Source organism: Podarcis pityusensis (genome assembly GCF_964106645.2).
Source record: "Podarcis pityusensis genome assembly, chromosome: 3".
NCBI classification, from domain to species: Eukaryota; Metazoa; Chordata; class Lepidosauria; order Squamata; family Lacertidae; genus Podarcis; species Podarcis pityusensis.
This window is the reverse complement of record NC_138026.1, coordinates 103,777,924-103,793,404: the sequence shown is the minus strand read 5'-3', so window position 1 is coordinate 103,793,404 and position 15,481 is coordinate 103,777,924.

The following is a 15,481-nucleotide window of genomic DNA, read 5'->3' as shown; positions in this document are numbered from 1 at the left end:
TCCGGTTTTTCGCTGTGTTGTGTCTCTTCCACTTTTTTATTATTATGATTATTAATTTTTTGCGCTGGCCGTTAAGGAAACATTTTAGAGTTTGGGAGGATAAGGATTTTTTGGTACTGCTGGTCCCCCCCCCCCCTTGGGCAGGTGTAGTATAAAAAAGGAATATATTTGGAAACATTATTATTATTATTAAAAACCCTCTTAAAAGTAAGTGAGAGAAGGCTGTCAAGTGTAATGTAGGACTAGAAAATCAAAATTTTAAACTGCCCCTCAGTTTTCTTAAGTTAAGATGACATTAGCTAAAGTATCAGATATGTTTTCCAGCTTTTCAGACTTACTTATTTTATTTTGTTTTGTTTATTTATTTTCTATGCCACCCTTCATCCAAAGATCGCAGCGCACTTTACAATACGAAAACACAAAAATACATATCGTAATGATAAATGAAAACAATGACCCTCCCGACACAGTATAATTATTTATAATACTAGAATTAATAACTACACACAAGCAACACACCTTGGCTGGTCTGACAAGTCAGTACAAATTGGTCAAAGCAATGATTCTTCAACATCAGCTTAGTTGAACTGGTCATGTTGTGCAGATGCCTGATTATCGTCTTCCAAAGCAACTACTCTATTCCGAACTTAAAAATGGTAAGTGTAATGCTGGTGGTCAACAAAATTGGTTCAAAGACTCTCTCAAGGCAAATCTCAAAAAATGTAGTATAAACATTGACAACTTGGAAACACTGGCCTGCGAATGCTCCAATTGGAGAACAGCCTTTACCAAAGGTGTCGTGAGTTTTGAAGATGCTCAAACTCAGGATGAAAGGGAGAAATGCGCTAAGAGGAAGGCACGTTTGGCAAACTCTCACCATGATCAACTCCCGCCTGGAAATCTATGTCCCCACTGTGGAAGGATGTGTGGATCAGAATTGGCCTCCACAGTCACTTACAGACTCACTTTTAAAACCATGTTTATGGAAGACTGTTAAGTTGTGGGCGAACATATCAGATGACACAGCGATTCTTCAAACAGCTCTTGTTTATTCAAAGGCCAGAACAGAACTGAGCTGAAGAGCTCAGTCAGCCTGCTTATATAGAGCTCCAGAACAATGTAACTGTAGCAACTTTCTAAAACTATCCAATCACTGAACGTCACTTTCAATCCTTCATTTGCATAACTATCTACAGTATCCCCCTGCTGGCCCAGGGTGAGAACTTCAGTACATAACAAAGACAATCTTACTTGGCTACTAGTGATCGCCAAAGAAGAAGAAGAAGAAGAATCCCATTTTATCCTCACAACGGCCCTAGAAGGTAGATTGGGTTGAAAAATTGTCGCTGGGCCAAGGTCGCTCAGTTGGCTTCGCAGCTGAGTAGGGGGATATGAAACCAGGCCTCTCTTCTCCAGTCCATGCCCAGCTCTGTCCACTATGCTACTGTGATTATCTGTGGCTATCCTGCATTAGCAGCATTCACAGGTGATGCGTTCCAGGCTAAAAGACATTGGTGCATCCGCCAATAGAGCTCCACCCTCAAAACATTTCTTTAGCATTTAAATTCCAGTCCAATCCACATGGTGTTTCATCACAGACGTATTGGGAACAACCTTAGTCTAAGTGCTAAAAGGGCTCCAGTGGTGCATCCAATACGATCTCTTCGCAAACGTTTCCCAGATCACTTTTAAACCAAACTGTGCATTTCCCTTCCCAAGGAATGGGAGCTGGCAGATTAGAGACCATCATCAATCTCTTTGCTAATTGTGTGTTTGACTTGCTCCTGGAACTTTTCTTCCTTAGTCTGCAAGTTCTTTCCCCTATGGATTGCACGAAAACAAAACAATCCGTCATGGGAACAAAACACACCAGTTTGCTAATTTTAAATTTAAGGAGGTGTTTCAAATAAAACTTTCCTCCCCTGCACCTCTACGCACACACACACCACACAATTTATTGCATTCGGACTGGCAATTTCTATGTAGCTATTGGGCCCTTCCTACCACAAAGGTTGGTAGTCAACGCTAGTCCTACCATTTAAGCTAATTAATGGATATGACTAAGTTAGGTTGATTTATTTCATTGGTTCTATTCTGAGTAGGACTTGGCTGAATACAACCCAGACTTCAATTGTTTTCTGTTACCATTTTGGTTTGTTCTATTCAGTGGCCATTGTCATTTTGCTGCCTTGTAATCTTGCTGTCTTCTCCACATCCACCTCTTCTGTCGTTTCTGAGGTGGCCGCTTACTCGTCTCCAAAAATATGGAAAACCCATCACTAAAAAGAATGATAAGAAGACACAAGAGCTGCATTAAATGTACGAATTCTAATGCATAGATTATGGTGCATGGGCTTGAACTGTGATCAAACAACTGCAGTAAGATTCTCTTAAACGGTGCTGATCGGCGCCTCTTCCAAAGTGAATCTGGAATTAGGAATGGGGAGCTGAACCCAACCATTGGCATCTTTCTTCTTTACCCAAAAGCAGACGATCCATGTAACGGAGATAACTGGACACAATCCCAGCTCTGGGATCTGATTCCCCGCCCCCTATGGAAAACTCGAGTGCAGCATTCATTTGCACTCAACTCCCTTTCCTTGGGATCATGACCACTACGTTTAGAACTGAGATGACACACAAGCTTATTATTATTAAAGATTTTATTGGTTTACAAAAGTATGAGCAATCTCTTGCTCTCTCTTTTCCCCCCAAGTAACATTTTTACAGATCAGTTTTATTTGTTGAGACATTAGTGTTATATTAAGAAGAAAAGGGGGGAAAGGTGAGTGGGGTGGGGTGAGGTGGCAATGTTTCTGTTTTACTTAATATATGTGTGGGGTTTTGTGTCAGCGTCGCTTGTGCAGGTTCTCTGCTATTCGCTTGTGTTCCTTTGGTGGTGAGAGAAGTTGGGGTTGGCCTAGGGCAGCCTTTCTCAACCTGTGGGTCCCCAGATGTTGTTGAACTACAACTCCCATCACCCCTAGCTAGCAAGGCCAGAGCTCAGGGATGATGGGAGTTGTAGTCCAACAACATCTGGGGACCCACAGGTTGAGAACCGCTGGCCTAGGGTGTGGTTGTTCATTTGTGATTGACTGGGGTGCGCATTCACACATGAAAACAAGCTAATCTTTGAAAGAAAACTAGTACTATTGCACTTACCGTATTTTTTGCACCATAACACTCACTTTTTTCCTCCTAAAAAGTAAGGGGAAATGTCTGTGCGTGTTATGGAGGGAATGCCTATGGGTGGCATGCCTACGGATTTTCCTCCTCTAAAAACTACGTGCGTGTTATGGTCGGGTGTGTGTTATAGAGCGAAAAATACGGTAATATGCTTCTGAGATTGTTTACCTCTTTTCTTTTTCTGCTTTTTGGCTATAATCTGTTTGGGTTATAATTGTTGTTGTTGCTACTAATACACAATGTCTCCATCCAGGTAATCTTTTTTTTTTTAAGGTTAACCAATGAAGATAGGGACGTGGGTGGCGCTGTGGGTTAAACCACAGAGCCTAGGACTTGCCGATCAGAAGGTCGGCGGTTCGAATCCCTGTGATGGAGTGAGCTCCTGTTGCTCGGTCCCTGCTCCTGCCAACCTAGCAGTTCGAAAGCATGTCAAAGTGCAAGTAGATAAATAGGTACTGCTCCGGCGGGAAGGTAAACGGCATTTCCGTGCGCTGCTCTGGTTCGCCAGAAGCGGCTTAGTCATGCTGGCCACATGACCCGGAAGCTGTACGCCGGCTCCCTCGGCCAATAAAGCGAGATGAGCGCCGCAACCCCAGAGTCGGCCACGACTGGACCTAATGGTCACGGGTCCCTTTACCTTTTAATGAATATATTCTTTTGAGCTATCATGTATCATTTTGGGGTAGGAAGGCAGCATGGAATTAAAAGCTATGAAACTCCCAAATCGAGAGACTGTTTGCCGAAAACTCATCAGCACTGTGTATCCATTCCAAAGCCAAACAGCCCTGATTAAAGCCTGTTCACAAATCACTTTAATATCCATGATTACTAACCATAAAATTGTACCAATGAATTAATCAATGCTTTCAGTTATATTTATTAACTAGCAAAATGCCCCAAAGGCAGCAGCAGAGGATCTTGGCACCAGTATTACGCAGGAAGCAATGACAGTCAAAACAGTGGTTGGTTATGGTGTGTGTGTGTGATAGATCGAAGCACTATAAAGTCATGGTTGTGGGAGCAGCATTAATTTGTGGAAGCGCCACAGCTCAGTGGTAGAGAATCTGCCTTGCGTACAGAGGATCATAGGTTAAATCCCCAACTTCTCTTGCTATGGCTGGGAGAAGTTATAGGGGAGCAATTAGATTCAGTTCGCATTTAAAGGCTACCAAATCCACAATTTCTTTAACAATGTATGAACCAAACACCTCCATCCTTACAAACTTGCACTTTTCTGAATTTTGCAATGTGTTTCTCCAGCCAAGCAACATGTACTAAAATATGCATAACAGGGTTTGGAAGTGTGCATGTGAATGCACCTATGTGAAAATAACAAATACAGTTGCATTAAATTAGTGGAAAGTGCTTGCAAAAAAAATAAATGTGTATATTTGCGAAAACTGCGTATAAAAATGTGTCTATTGGGAGAAATTATTGCTAAAATGCTGATGAATTTTCGTAAGGGTTTTTTTTAAAAAAGAAAAGCCTGAAAACTGCTTCAGAAATGCATTTGTCCTTAAAAACTGAACTTGAAATCAATAAGCTTAGGTGCAATTAAAGGTAAAGGTACCCCTGAGGGTTAGGTCCAGTCACGGACACTGGGGTTGCGCGCTCATCTCGCTTTACAGCTTCCGGGTCATGTGGCCAGCATGACTAAGCCACTTCTGGCGAAACCAGAGCAGCACACGGAAACACTGTTTTCCTTCCCACCGGAGCGGTACCTATTTATCTACCTGCACTTGATGTGCTTTCGAACTGCTAGGTTGGCAGGAGCAGGGACCAAGGAACAGGATCTCACCCCATCACAGGGATTCGAACTGCCGACCTTCTGATCAGCAAGCCCTAGGCTCTGTGCCACCCGCGTCCCTTAGGTGCAATTACCTTTGTGCAAAATAGTGGCCTTTCACTAGGTTATTGTGGAAATACTTTCTACAGAGTTTACACGATTACTGAACTGTGGTAGCGGACTCTCAACACGTGCCACAAAGGAACCTAGAAATCAGTGCACCATATATGGAGGAAAAATGTCTTGCATTTAAAATTCATTTTAAGAAGTGTATCTGTACTGGCCAGAACCTCCTGTTAGCCTGGCATGAGCAAAAGATAATAAGAGATGATTGCACTGAGGATTATGAGCCTATTTTTAAACTAAACTTTCTGGAGGTGACAGAAATTCACTGAGGGTGGAAAATTCTGATTTCAAGGCTATAAGTCTCCAAAAATTAACATGTAAGTCAAATAAGACTCAGTGGGATTTGTTTCTGAGTAAACTCACATAGGAGTGGCCTTTCATTTACTTTCCCCCTGTTTATATTCATTTGAAATATTTCATGCTGTTTTCCTGAAGCTCTGAAGCCTACAAGAATGAAATGATAATATTACTTGGGACATCTTACAACTTTCACTATATTACCACTGGCCCTTGCTACCTTCATGCAAACTGAGAGACAGAGAGAAGAGCAGAAAGCATATATTGAGAATGAACTATATTCCAGAGGTAGCCAAAATGCTTCCATTCTATAAAAGGAGCTTGAGTGTTAAATCAATAAAGGAGAGTGATGCATGACAGAGAGTCAGGAAATGCCCAGTGTTTTCAAAAGGTGCATTGAAGAGAAGACAAGAACATTATTGAGGAAGGTGTCCTAGGTGAATTCAATGAGCCCAGGACTGCAATTGAATAAATAATAGCCCAAACACACAGGCAAAGCAATTGTTAGTTATTTAATTTGGAATCACTGTGTATTTAATGTTGGGAGGTCTTTTTTAAAAAAATGCATCATGCTCAGGCCTCTTTCTTTAGGATTTTTGTGAGTGCAGAGTTTTGAGGTTATCCTTTCGCTGCAAGGTGGCCAAATTGGTGTGTATTTTTTTTTTTAATTAATATTTATTAAAGTTTCAGAAAAAATAAAATCACATTAATAAACAAGAGAAATTTGAAAAGAAAAAAGAAAGATACACAATAGAAAATACAAAATACAAAATGATAAAAAGAGAAAAAAACACAGTTAAAAACAATTCCGTCTTTTCATAACTTCTTTTACATTTACTTGTTTCCCGGACTTCCTCATACCTCCCTCTTTTGTATTCCAATTCAGTTTGTTTGTCCCGCAATTCCTTTCCCTCCTTTTTAATCCCAATCCTTAATCTTAATGTAATAAACATTAAATTTTTACCTATTAAGAACCAATTATCCATTCTTTTAACCTTTTTAATCCTAATCCTTAATCTTGATCTATATATATAACTTTAAAACCTGTACAGCTAGAAGCCACTTAATTTCAATCCATCATCACTCTAACATTCTTTAATTTTGCAATATTTCTGTAAATAATCTTTGAATTTCTTCCAATCTTCTTCCACTGACTCTTCTCCCTGGTCACGGATTCTGCCAGTCATCATTGGTGTGTATTTTTTCTTCCCCGGAAACATTTACCCAACACTCTGCAGCCTCCCCGGCTGCCCACAATTCCTCATCTGGGTGGGAACTAATAGGAGGAGCCACCCAACAATGCTTCTTTGAACTGCAGGCATCTAGGAAGGCTGCGGAGTGCAGACCACCAGTGAGATGATTGTCAGAGTGAAAGAAAGGAAAGGCACCCCTTGCCTCAAAGGTAAGGTAAGCACAATAACAGGATTGCACTCCCTGCACCTCGAGGTCCACTGACATTTTCTCTCCCATTTCATAGTTTTTAAAGGCAATTTCTTTTCTCATTTATGGAGAATGGTGAGAAAATTCAGCATAGCACTAGATTCTATCAAATGTGGTGTACTCCAGTACTGTACAAAGAAAACATGAAACACCTCGATCAATTTTTGTTGAGACTGAAGTTCCTTCAGATATCTGAGTCTTACGTTATTGTTTAGGACCTTTTAGGTAAAGGTAAAGGTACCCCTGACCGTTAGGTCCAGTCGCGGACGACTCGGGTTGCAGCGCTCATCTCACTTTACTAGCCGAGGGAGCCAGCGTTTGTCTGCAGACAGCTTTCGGGTCATGTGGCCAGCATGACTAAGCCACTTCTGGCAAACCAGAGTAGCGCACGGAAATGCCGTTTACCTTCCCGCCGGAGTGGTACCTATTTATCTACTTGCACTTTGACATGCTTTTGAACTGCTGGGTTGGCAGGAGCAGGGACCGAACAACGGGAGCTCACCCCATCGCGGGGATTCGAGCTACCGACCTTCCAATCGGCAAGCCCCAGACTCTGTGTTTTAGACCACAGCGCCACCTGCCTCCCTCCTTAGGACCTTTTACGTTCGTGCTAACTTCTTGAATTGGGCTCAATACCATATAACAGGTGCAGGTTCTTCAGAACAGGTGCTACGTGGTTCCACTTGGTTGAGACAGTCCAAGTTTCCGATCTCAAGGGAATTCACAGCCATGGGCAAGATGAGCCCAGGAGAGGCCCCTCCTTTGTCAGGAGTCCCTGGAGGACTGGATGCCTGGATGTACCCACCCTTGAATTTCCCACGGTGCCCCACAGCAACTGTTGGCCAGGGGCATTGTGGGAAATTCAGCCTTTTCCTGGCACTGCTCAAAATGTTGAGCAAGGAAAAAAGGGGGGCAGGGAAAGTATCAGCAGTGAGCTCCCCCCCTGCACTGGGATGGCTATGTCCAATCATCTGGGTACCCCAAAGCAGCAAGTATTTCCAGCTACTCCCTCTGGGGTGAAATGGAAGATGACTGGAAAGCTCAGGACAAAAGGATAAGAGATTTTCTGGCAGGGGTGATGATTACTGGACATGAGCTAATGTATCTCATCATCTCTGTCTTGGGTTATTTTGAATTTGGTTTGTCACATGGTTTCACGGCGGTTGCTGCTGCACTATGATATCAAAATATACCCTGAGGTCATGCTTGGTGGGATAAGCAAGCCCAGCATGGAAGGCATTCTGTTGCAAGAGGAGAAGGGATGCGAAGTGCAGGGAAGCATTGCCAGGATCTTACTTAACGGAATAAATGTTGGCGATCAAGTGGGGCTCTGTAGCCAGACAGTTTGCTTGGTTTAATGTCTGGTGCACCATTCCTCTCTGCTATATGGAGCTGTGAATTATAATCATATTCTGCATTACATAATCCTGCACAAAAGAGCAAAGGGGAAATTATATTTTATTATAAATGGCAACAACAACAGCACTTAATCACACTGTGTAGTTTTTTCATTTGTGCCAGTAGCGCGGAACATAGGAACTTTGGAAACTGCCTTACTCAAGTTCAATCCCCGGCAGCTCCTGGTAGGTCTGGGAGTGTCTCCTGCCTGAAACCCCAGAAAGCTTCTGTCAGTCAGTGTAGACATGCTTTTCAAGGTATACATGCAGGCACTGGGAGAAATCATCAGGGGGTTTAGGCTGGGGGTCCATCAAAAGGCAGATGATACCCAGCTCTACCTCTCTTTCAAATCAGAACCAATTAAGGCGGTGAAGGTCCTGTGTGAGTGTCTGGAGGCGGTTGAAGGATGGATGGTGGCTAGCAGATTGAGGTTGAATCCTGACAAGACAGAAGTACTGTTTTTGGGAAACAGGAGGCGGACGGGGGTGGAGGATTCCCTGGTCCTGAATGGGGTAACTGTGCCCCTGAAGGACCAGGTGCGCAGCCTGGGAGTCATTTTGGACTCACAGCTGTCCATGGAGGCGCAGGTCAATTCTGTGTCCAGAGCAGCTGTCTACCAGCTCCATCTGGTACGTAGGCTAAGACCCTACCTGCCTGCAGACTGTCTCGCCAGAGTGGTGCATGCTCTGGTTATCTCCCGCTTGGACTACTACAATGCGCTCTATGTGGGGCTACCTTTGAAGGTAGTTAATCCAGAATGCGGCAGCTAGACTGGTGACTGGGAGTGGCCGCTGAGACCACATAACACCGGTCTTAAAAGATCTACATTGGCTCCCAGTTCGTTTCCGAGCACAATTCAAAGTGTTGGTGCTGACCTTTAAAGCCCTAAACGGCCTCGGTCCAGTATATCTGAAGGAGCATCTCCACCCCCATTGTTCTGCCCGGACACTGAGGGCCTTCTGGTGGTTCCCTCACTGCGAGAAGCCAAGCCAGGCAGAGGGCCTTCTCGGTAGTGGCACCCGCCCTGTGGAACACCCTCCCACCAGATGTCAAAGAGAACAACAACTACCAGACTTTTAGACAACATCTGAAGGCAGCCCTGTTTAGGGAAGCTTTTAATGTTTGATGCATTATGGTATTTTAATATTTTGTTGGAAGCCGCCCAAGGTGGCTGGGGAAACCCAGCCAGATGGGCGGGGTATAAATAAAAAAATATTATTATTATTATTAGAGACGGTACTAAGCTAGATGGACCAATGGTCTGACTCAGTATAAGCCAGCTACAAGTCCCAGGATTCCTGGGGCGGGGGGGGGGGAGAGAGAGAGAGAGAGAGAGAGAGAGAGAGAGGTGATTAAGTTGTGACATTATGTAGAAGTCTCATGCCTGACCCTTCCCATGGCATGTGGGGTGTTTTGTCCTTTTGCAAATCACAGCTGTGGGAGCCTGCACATCCAGATCAGGACTGCAGCCCTGGGGGAGAGGGGTTTAAATCCTTTCCCCCCAGTGCCATCTTCCTGCTGGAAATCACCTGACAAATATGGCCCCAGTGAAGTAACAGTTTTCAAGAAGTGGGCAGCAGAGTTGGGAAGAAGTCTCGCTGTATTCAACCCCAGCTCAGCGCTAAGAAAAAGGAGCTTGAAATGATGCAATATGGGAAGATAACCATGTGGGAAGATTCAACTGCTCACATCCTGTCAGGCCTGGCCCATGAGCAGCAGTCAGGGGACTGAGGAGTGACAGTGCAATTCTAGCCATGTCTACTCAGAAGTAATTCCGTTTGAGTTCAGTGGGGTTTCTCCCTAGCTAAGTGGGTTTAGATTTTCAGCCTGCCTCAGAATAAGTGGACAAGCCAGACATCAGCATGGAAGAATAACATACCCTCCAACATTTCTCCAATGAAAATAGGGACATCCTATTTAATAATATTAATAATATTAATTATAATAATATTTATACCCCGTCCATCTGACTGGATTGCCCCAGCTATGAGTGGTTTCAAACATATATAAAAACATAATAAAACATTAACCATTTAAGAACTTCTCTATACAGTGGTACCTCGGGTTACAGATGCTTCAGGTTACATACACTTCAGGTTACAGACTCCGCTAACCCAAAAATAGTACCTCGAGTTAAGAACTTTGCTTCAGGATGAGAACAGAAATCGTGCAGCAGTGGCGCGGCAGCAGCAGCGGGAGGCCCCTTTAGCTAAAGTGGTGCTTCAGGTTAAGAACAGTTTTAGGTTAAGAACGGACCTCCGGAACGAATTAAGTACATAACCAGAGGTAGCACTGTACAGGGCTGCCTTCAGATGTCTTCTAAAGGTTGTACTGTTACTTATCTCCTTGGTTCGAGGGTCACAGAACTCCGTACCCTCCGACATTTCTCTGATGAAAATAGGGACGTCCTAAAGTGGGACATTCCAGGATCAAATCTGAAACTGGGACAGCTTCTGTAAATCCTGGAAAATAAGGACACCTGGAGGGTCTGGAAGAATCACACAAACATGACACAGCTCAGGAGCCCCAAGTCACTCAAGTTCATAGCTCAGCCTTCTTCTACCTCTTCCTGCAGTTTCCAAGGGCCAGCCTAGTTGGGCAGAGTCAGTCCGTAGTCTGAAGGTCCTTCACTTCAGACCTGTCATTCAATGGCTTGCCGTATGCAGAAGCTTCACATAAATACAGCAGCTCTTGGCATTCCGCCTACCCTGCTTTTATGAAAGAATGTGATGGACACATGAGGAATAAATACAGCTGCTCCCATCAAGTCCAGTTTGGCTCTGTGTCTGGTAAATTAGCTGTTCCACCTCCAGGGCAATGACAGTTTGACTCATCTTGAGTTAAACATGGATCTTTCTGTCCAGTTGTATTTCACTCCAGGCTGCGTGAAGTTTAAGCAAATCCTGTTCGGTGTCTTTCTCCTTTTCAGTTAGACCTGAAATTTGGAATTGGGTTAGCTGACATAACAGTCACACCTGTTCCTGGACTGAAATAGTCTGACCTTGGCTATCCATAGAGCATGGATTCCCTGCTGTCTAGACTACTGCAAGGCACTATTGGTGGAGCTACCCTTGAGAATGGCCTAGGTGCTGCAGCTGGTGCAGCTAGCTGTTGTGTGGAGCAATGAGAGAGGATCGTATAACCCTGATCCTTAAAGAACTGCACTGGCTGTCAGTGAGCTGCCTGGCCCAATTCAAGGTGTAAGTACTAGTACACACTCCTGCCAACCTAGCAGTTTGAAAGCATGTCAAAGTGCAAGTAGATAAATAGGTACCACTCCAGCAGGAAGGTAAACGGCGTTTCCATGTGCTGCTCTGGTTCGCCAGAAGCGGCTTAGTCATGCTGGCCACATGACCCGGAAGCTCCCTCGGCCAGTAAAGCAAGATGAACGCTGCAACCCCAGAATCGGTCATGACTGGACCTAATGGTCAGGGGTCCCTTTACCTTTACCTTTACTATTACACAAAGCCTGACATGCCTTGGGACTTTAAGGTGGCCAATGCGATGTTATCCAGAGTTGGGGACTACAGCTCCCATCATCCCTATGGGCTGGGGCTGATGGGAATTGTAGTCCACAACACCTGGAGGCCATCAGTAGGCTACCCCTGGCTTCTTAGCACTTTTTGAAGATTGCAATGTTGATATAAGCATTAGCCTCTACTTGCAACTGCAGATCAAGTGGCTGTTATAACAGGGATAGGAACATGGAGAGAAATGATTTTCTAATGCAGGAGCAAAACCTTGAACCTTGAATCTCCTGCAGGTGGGGACTGATGTAGTTTTCTGAGGGTTCTGCTGGTGGTAATCTTGTCCTGAAACACGTTTTCACCACCAACCGACAAAAAAAGAGGGGGGGGGGACCCTCTGTAACTATAACCATTGTAGGCTTTCTTGTCCTCCTATAATTGCGCAGTATTCCTTACAATCTCAGGATTTCCTCTTTCTGCATTAATTTGCACTTTGTTAGAAGGCGCGAAGGAAAGTGTTACGAGAGAAAAGGCATTTTTTTTCCACCCACTGCAGTGCCTGCTTGTCACTTTGCTGCATGACTGCTGTTCTGAATTTTTTTAAAAAAAAGAAAGTTAAGGAAGCACAGCACACAGAATGTTCTACACCCCCTTGTTTGTAATAATACAGACCTGCTTCTTCTTTTGATGCAAGTCACAATGCTAATGCAGATTTGGTGGAACTGGAACCTCGCAGGACCATCCTAAACATGTTTACTCAGAAGCAGGGATTGGCTAATATGTCCATTTTGGTTTCTTGTTTTCCAGTCCAGTTTTCCAGTCCAGCGTAGCTGTCAACCTTCTCTTTTTTTGCGGGAAATTTCCTTATCCCATCCCACTGCTTCCTGCTGGTATCCCGGATTGTTAGATATCCCGTAGACTGTCCCCGGGACAGGTGAGGCTGCTGATCCCTTATTTCCGAGGCTGCTGATCCCTTATTTTCAAAACTGAAAGTTGACAGCTATGCAGTTCAGCTCTTCACATTTCAACATCAGCTTGTGATTTTTTTAAATTAAAAAAAAACAAAACCTCATGCAAATTAATCAGACCTTAGCATCAAATTCTCCTAATACAGACATCCTTGTCTGCAATTTCCCCTATTATAAAGCATAGATGTATGCTATTTTTTCCTAATAGAAGTATTGATGTGCATGCTTTACCCTAGGATAAAGGGTTTTTTGCAGGATAGCAATGCTTTAGCTCATGTATTGTTTCATCAAGAAAGGAGAGAGAGAGAGAGAGAGAGAGAGAGAGAGAGAGAGAGAGAGAGAAAGAAAGAAAGAAAGAAAGAAAGAAAGAAAGAAAGAAAGACACACAGAGATTCTCTATCATTTCCATTTCAGTGGAAACCATGTTTGCTAAGAAAACACTTTTGGAAATCGTTGAACATTTACAAAGTGGAATTTAGTGTTAAGGAACTGTGTCTTGCTCATTGCTTCATTGCTTCATTGCTTAAGTAATTTTTATGACGATCCCTAAGTCCAGAAAAGACTCACAGGCTGAAGTGGAGTGGGGGGGGGGGAGACTTCTTTTTGCATGCTTGAATGTCATAAACGCACAGTTGTGCCCTAGTAATTGTAGCTCTGTTGGTGGACTCTGCAGCTGCCATATGACCAGTATATGACCTCATACTTCTGTTTTCTCTCTCCAAGTCCCGTGCAGGAAGGAGTGCCGGGAAGAGAGGATTTAAGTGAGCAGAAAGAGGAATGATACAAGTTTGGAAGTTGCTTCAAGTGGAAATGCAAGCTTGGAAGGGGCCATACTCTCCAACATTTCTCTGCTGAAAATAAGGACGTCCCATTCCATAACGATAATATTACTATTTATACCCCACACATCTTATTGGGTTGCCCAAGAACTTTGGGCAGCTTCCAACATATATAGAAACATAATAAAACATCAAACATGAAAAAAACCTTTCCTATACAGGAATGCCTTCAGACAACTCGGGGTTGGATAACTCCATACCCTCCAACATTTCTCCAATGAAAATAGGGGTGTCCTAAGGAAAAGCGGGACATTCCGGGATCAAATCAGAAACCCAGAAGGCTTCTCTAAATCAGGGACGTCCCCGGAAAATAGGGACACTTGGAGGGTCTGAGATGCAAGCCTAGTTCTTAGGGTCAAACTAAACACAATTAGGGGGCAGCTATGTTTGTTCATATATGGGATGCGGGTGGCACTGTTGCGGCACTCATCTCGCTTTACTGGCCAAGGGAGCCAGCGTACAGCTTCCAGGTCATGTGGCCAGCATGACTAAGCCGCTTCTGCCGAACCAGAGCAGCGCACGGAAACGCTGTTTACCTTCCCGCTGGAGCGGTACCTATTTATCTACTTGCACTTTGACGTGTTTTCGAACTGCTAGGTTGGCAGGAGCAGGGACCGAGCAACGGGAGCTCACCCCGTCATGGGGATTCGAACCACCGACCTTCTGATCGGCAAGACCTAGGCTCTGTGGTTTAACCCACAGCACCACCCGCGTCCCTCAGAAACCACAGGCGCTACCAACAAAAGAAGAGTGGCAGATGAAACTGATGGACTTTGCAGAACTGGCGAAACTGACGGGAAGAAACCGGAACCAGCAAGACCAAGCATTCCAAAAGACTGGAACAAATTTATATTATATTTGAAAGACAACTGTAAGCAATTAACATCATTGGCAGGGTTATCTGAAGATTTGTAACATGAAATTGCTACCTATCCAGGTTGAGCAATATAATATTTTAGGTAATGATATAACAAGGATAGGAAATGAAGCGAACTGTAAAGATGTAAAGTTTAATTTTGTAAACCATCAGACGGGAGGGAGGGTTGGTCGAGCCAAAGAGATAAAATAAGAGGGTATGGTGTTATGTAATATGATTATATGTAAAACCAATAAAAATCATTTACCGGTATATATAAAAAATATAAAGCACCACAAAATAATAATAATAATAATAATAATAATAATAATAATAATTTTAAAACCATGTGCGTTGCCAGGAGGCAATGGTCCTTTTAGGATGTGGAGAACTTAGCTAGGAGGAAACGCCACTGATTTCCAATGAGGCTTACTTCTCAGCAGAGATGGTTAGGAGCATGCTGTTAAGGCTTGGAAGGCTAAGATGCCTGCTTGAAGATAAGTTCATCATTTAAAAGAGGGCCATATGCTGCTCCTCCCTTATCCCTCCCGGCTCAGATAATTTCGTGCCACTCGCCAAGAAATGTTAGACAGGTGTGCCAAAACCCGAAGTGTGCTGTTATCTCATAGAAAACAAAACTGAATACCTCAGTCCTAATTATAATTGTCCCTGACCTGCTTAACTTGTGCTCAAGAGCTGCCAAGATAAATGCGTCTTGCAGTGCAGCTGGAAAATGCCCCGACTTGGACTTTGGCAAGTCTCCAGGGTAAGGGTGTTCCACATCAGCGGGGGGCAGCCTTATGCTATTACAATGTGGTGGCTGCATGGATTGTATGGTTAAGAGGATGCCGTAGGCTGATATTAAATATCGCAATCCAGGGGAAGTGGGGAGGCTGCAGTCCTCCTGAAGGAGGCCCAGTATACCTGAAGGAGCGTCTCTACCCCCATCGTTCAGCCCGGACACTGAAGTCCAGCTCCGAGGGCCTTCTGGCGGTTCCCTCACTGCGAGAACTGAGGTTACAGGGAACCTATAGTGGCACCTGCCCTGTGGAACGCCCTCCCTTCAGGTGTCAAGGAAATAAACAACTATCTGACTTTTAGAAGACATCTGAAGGCAG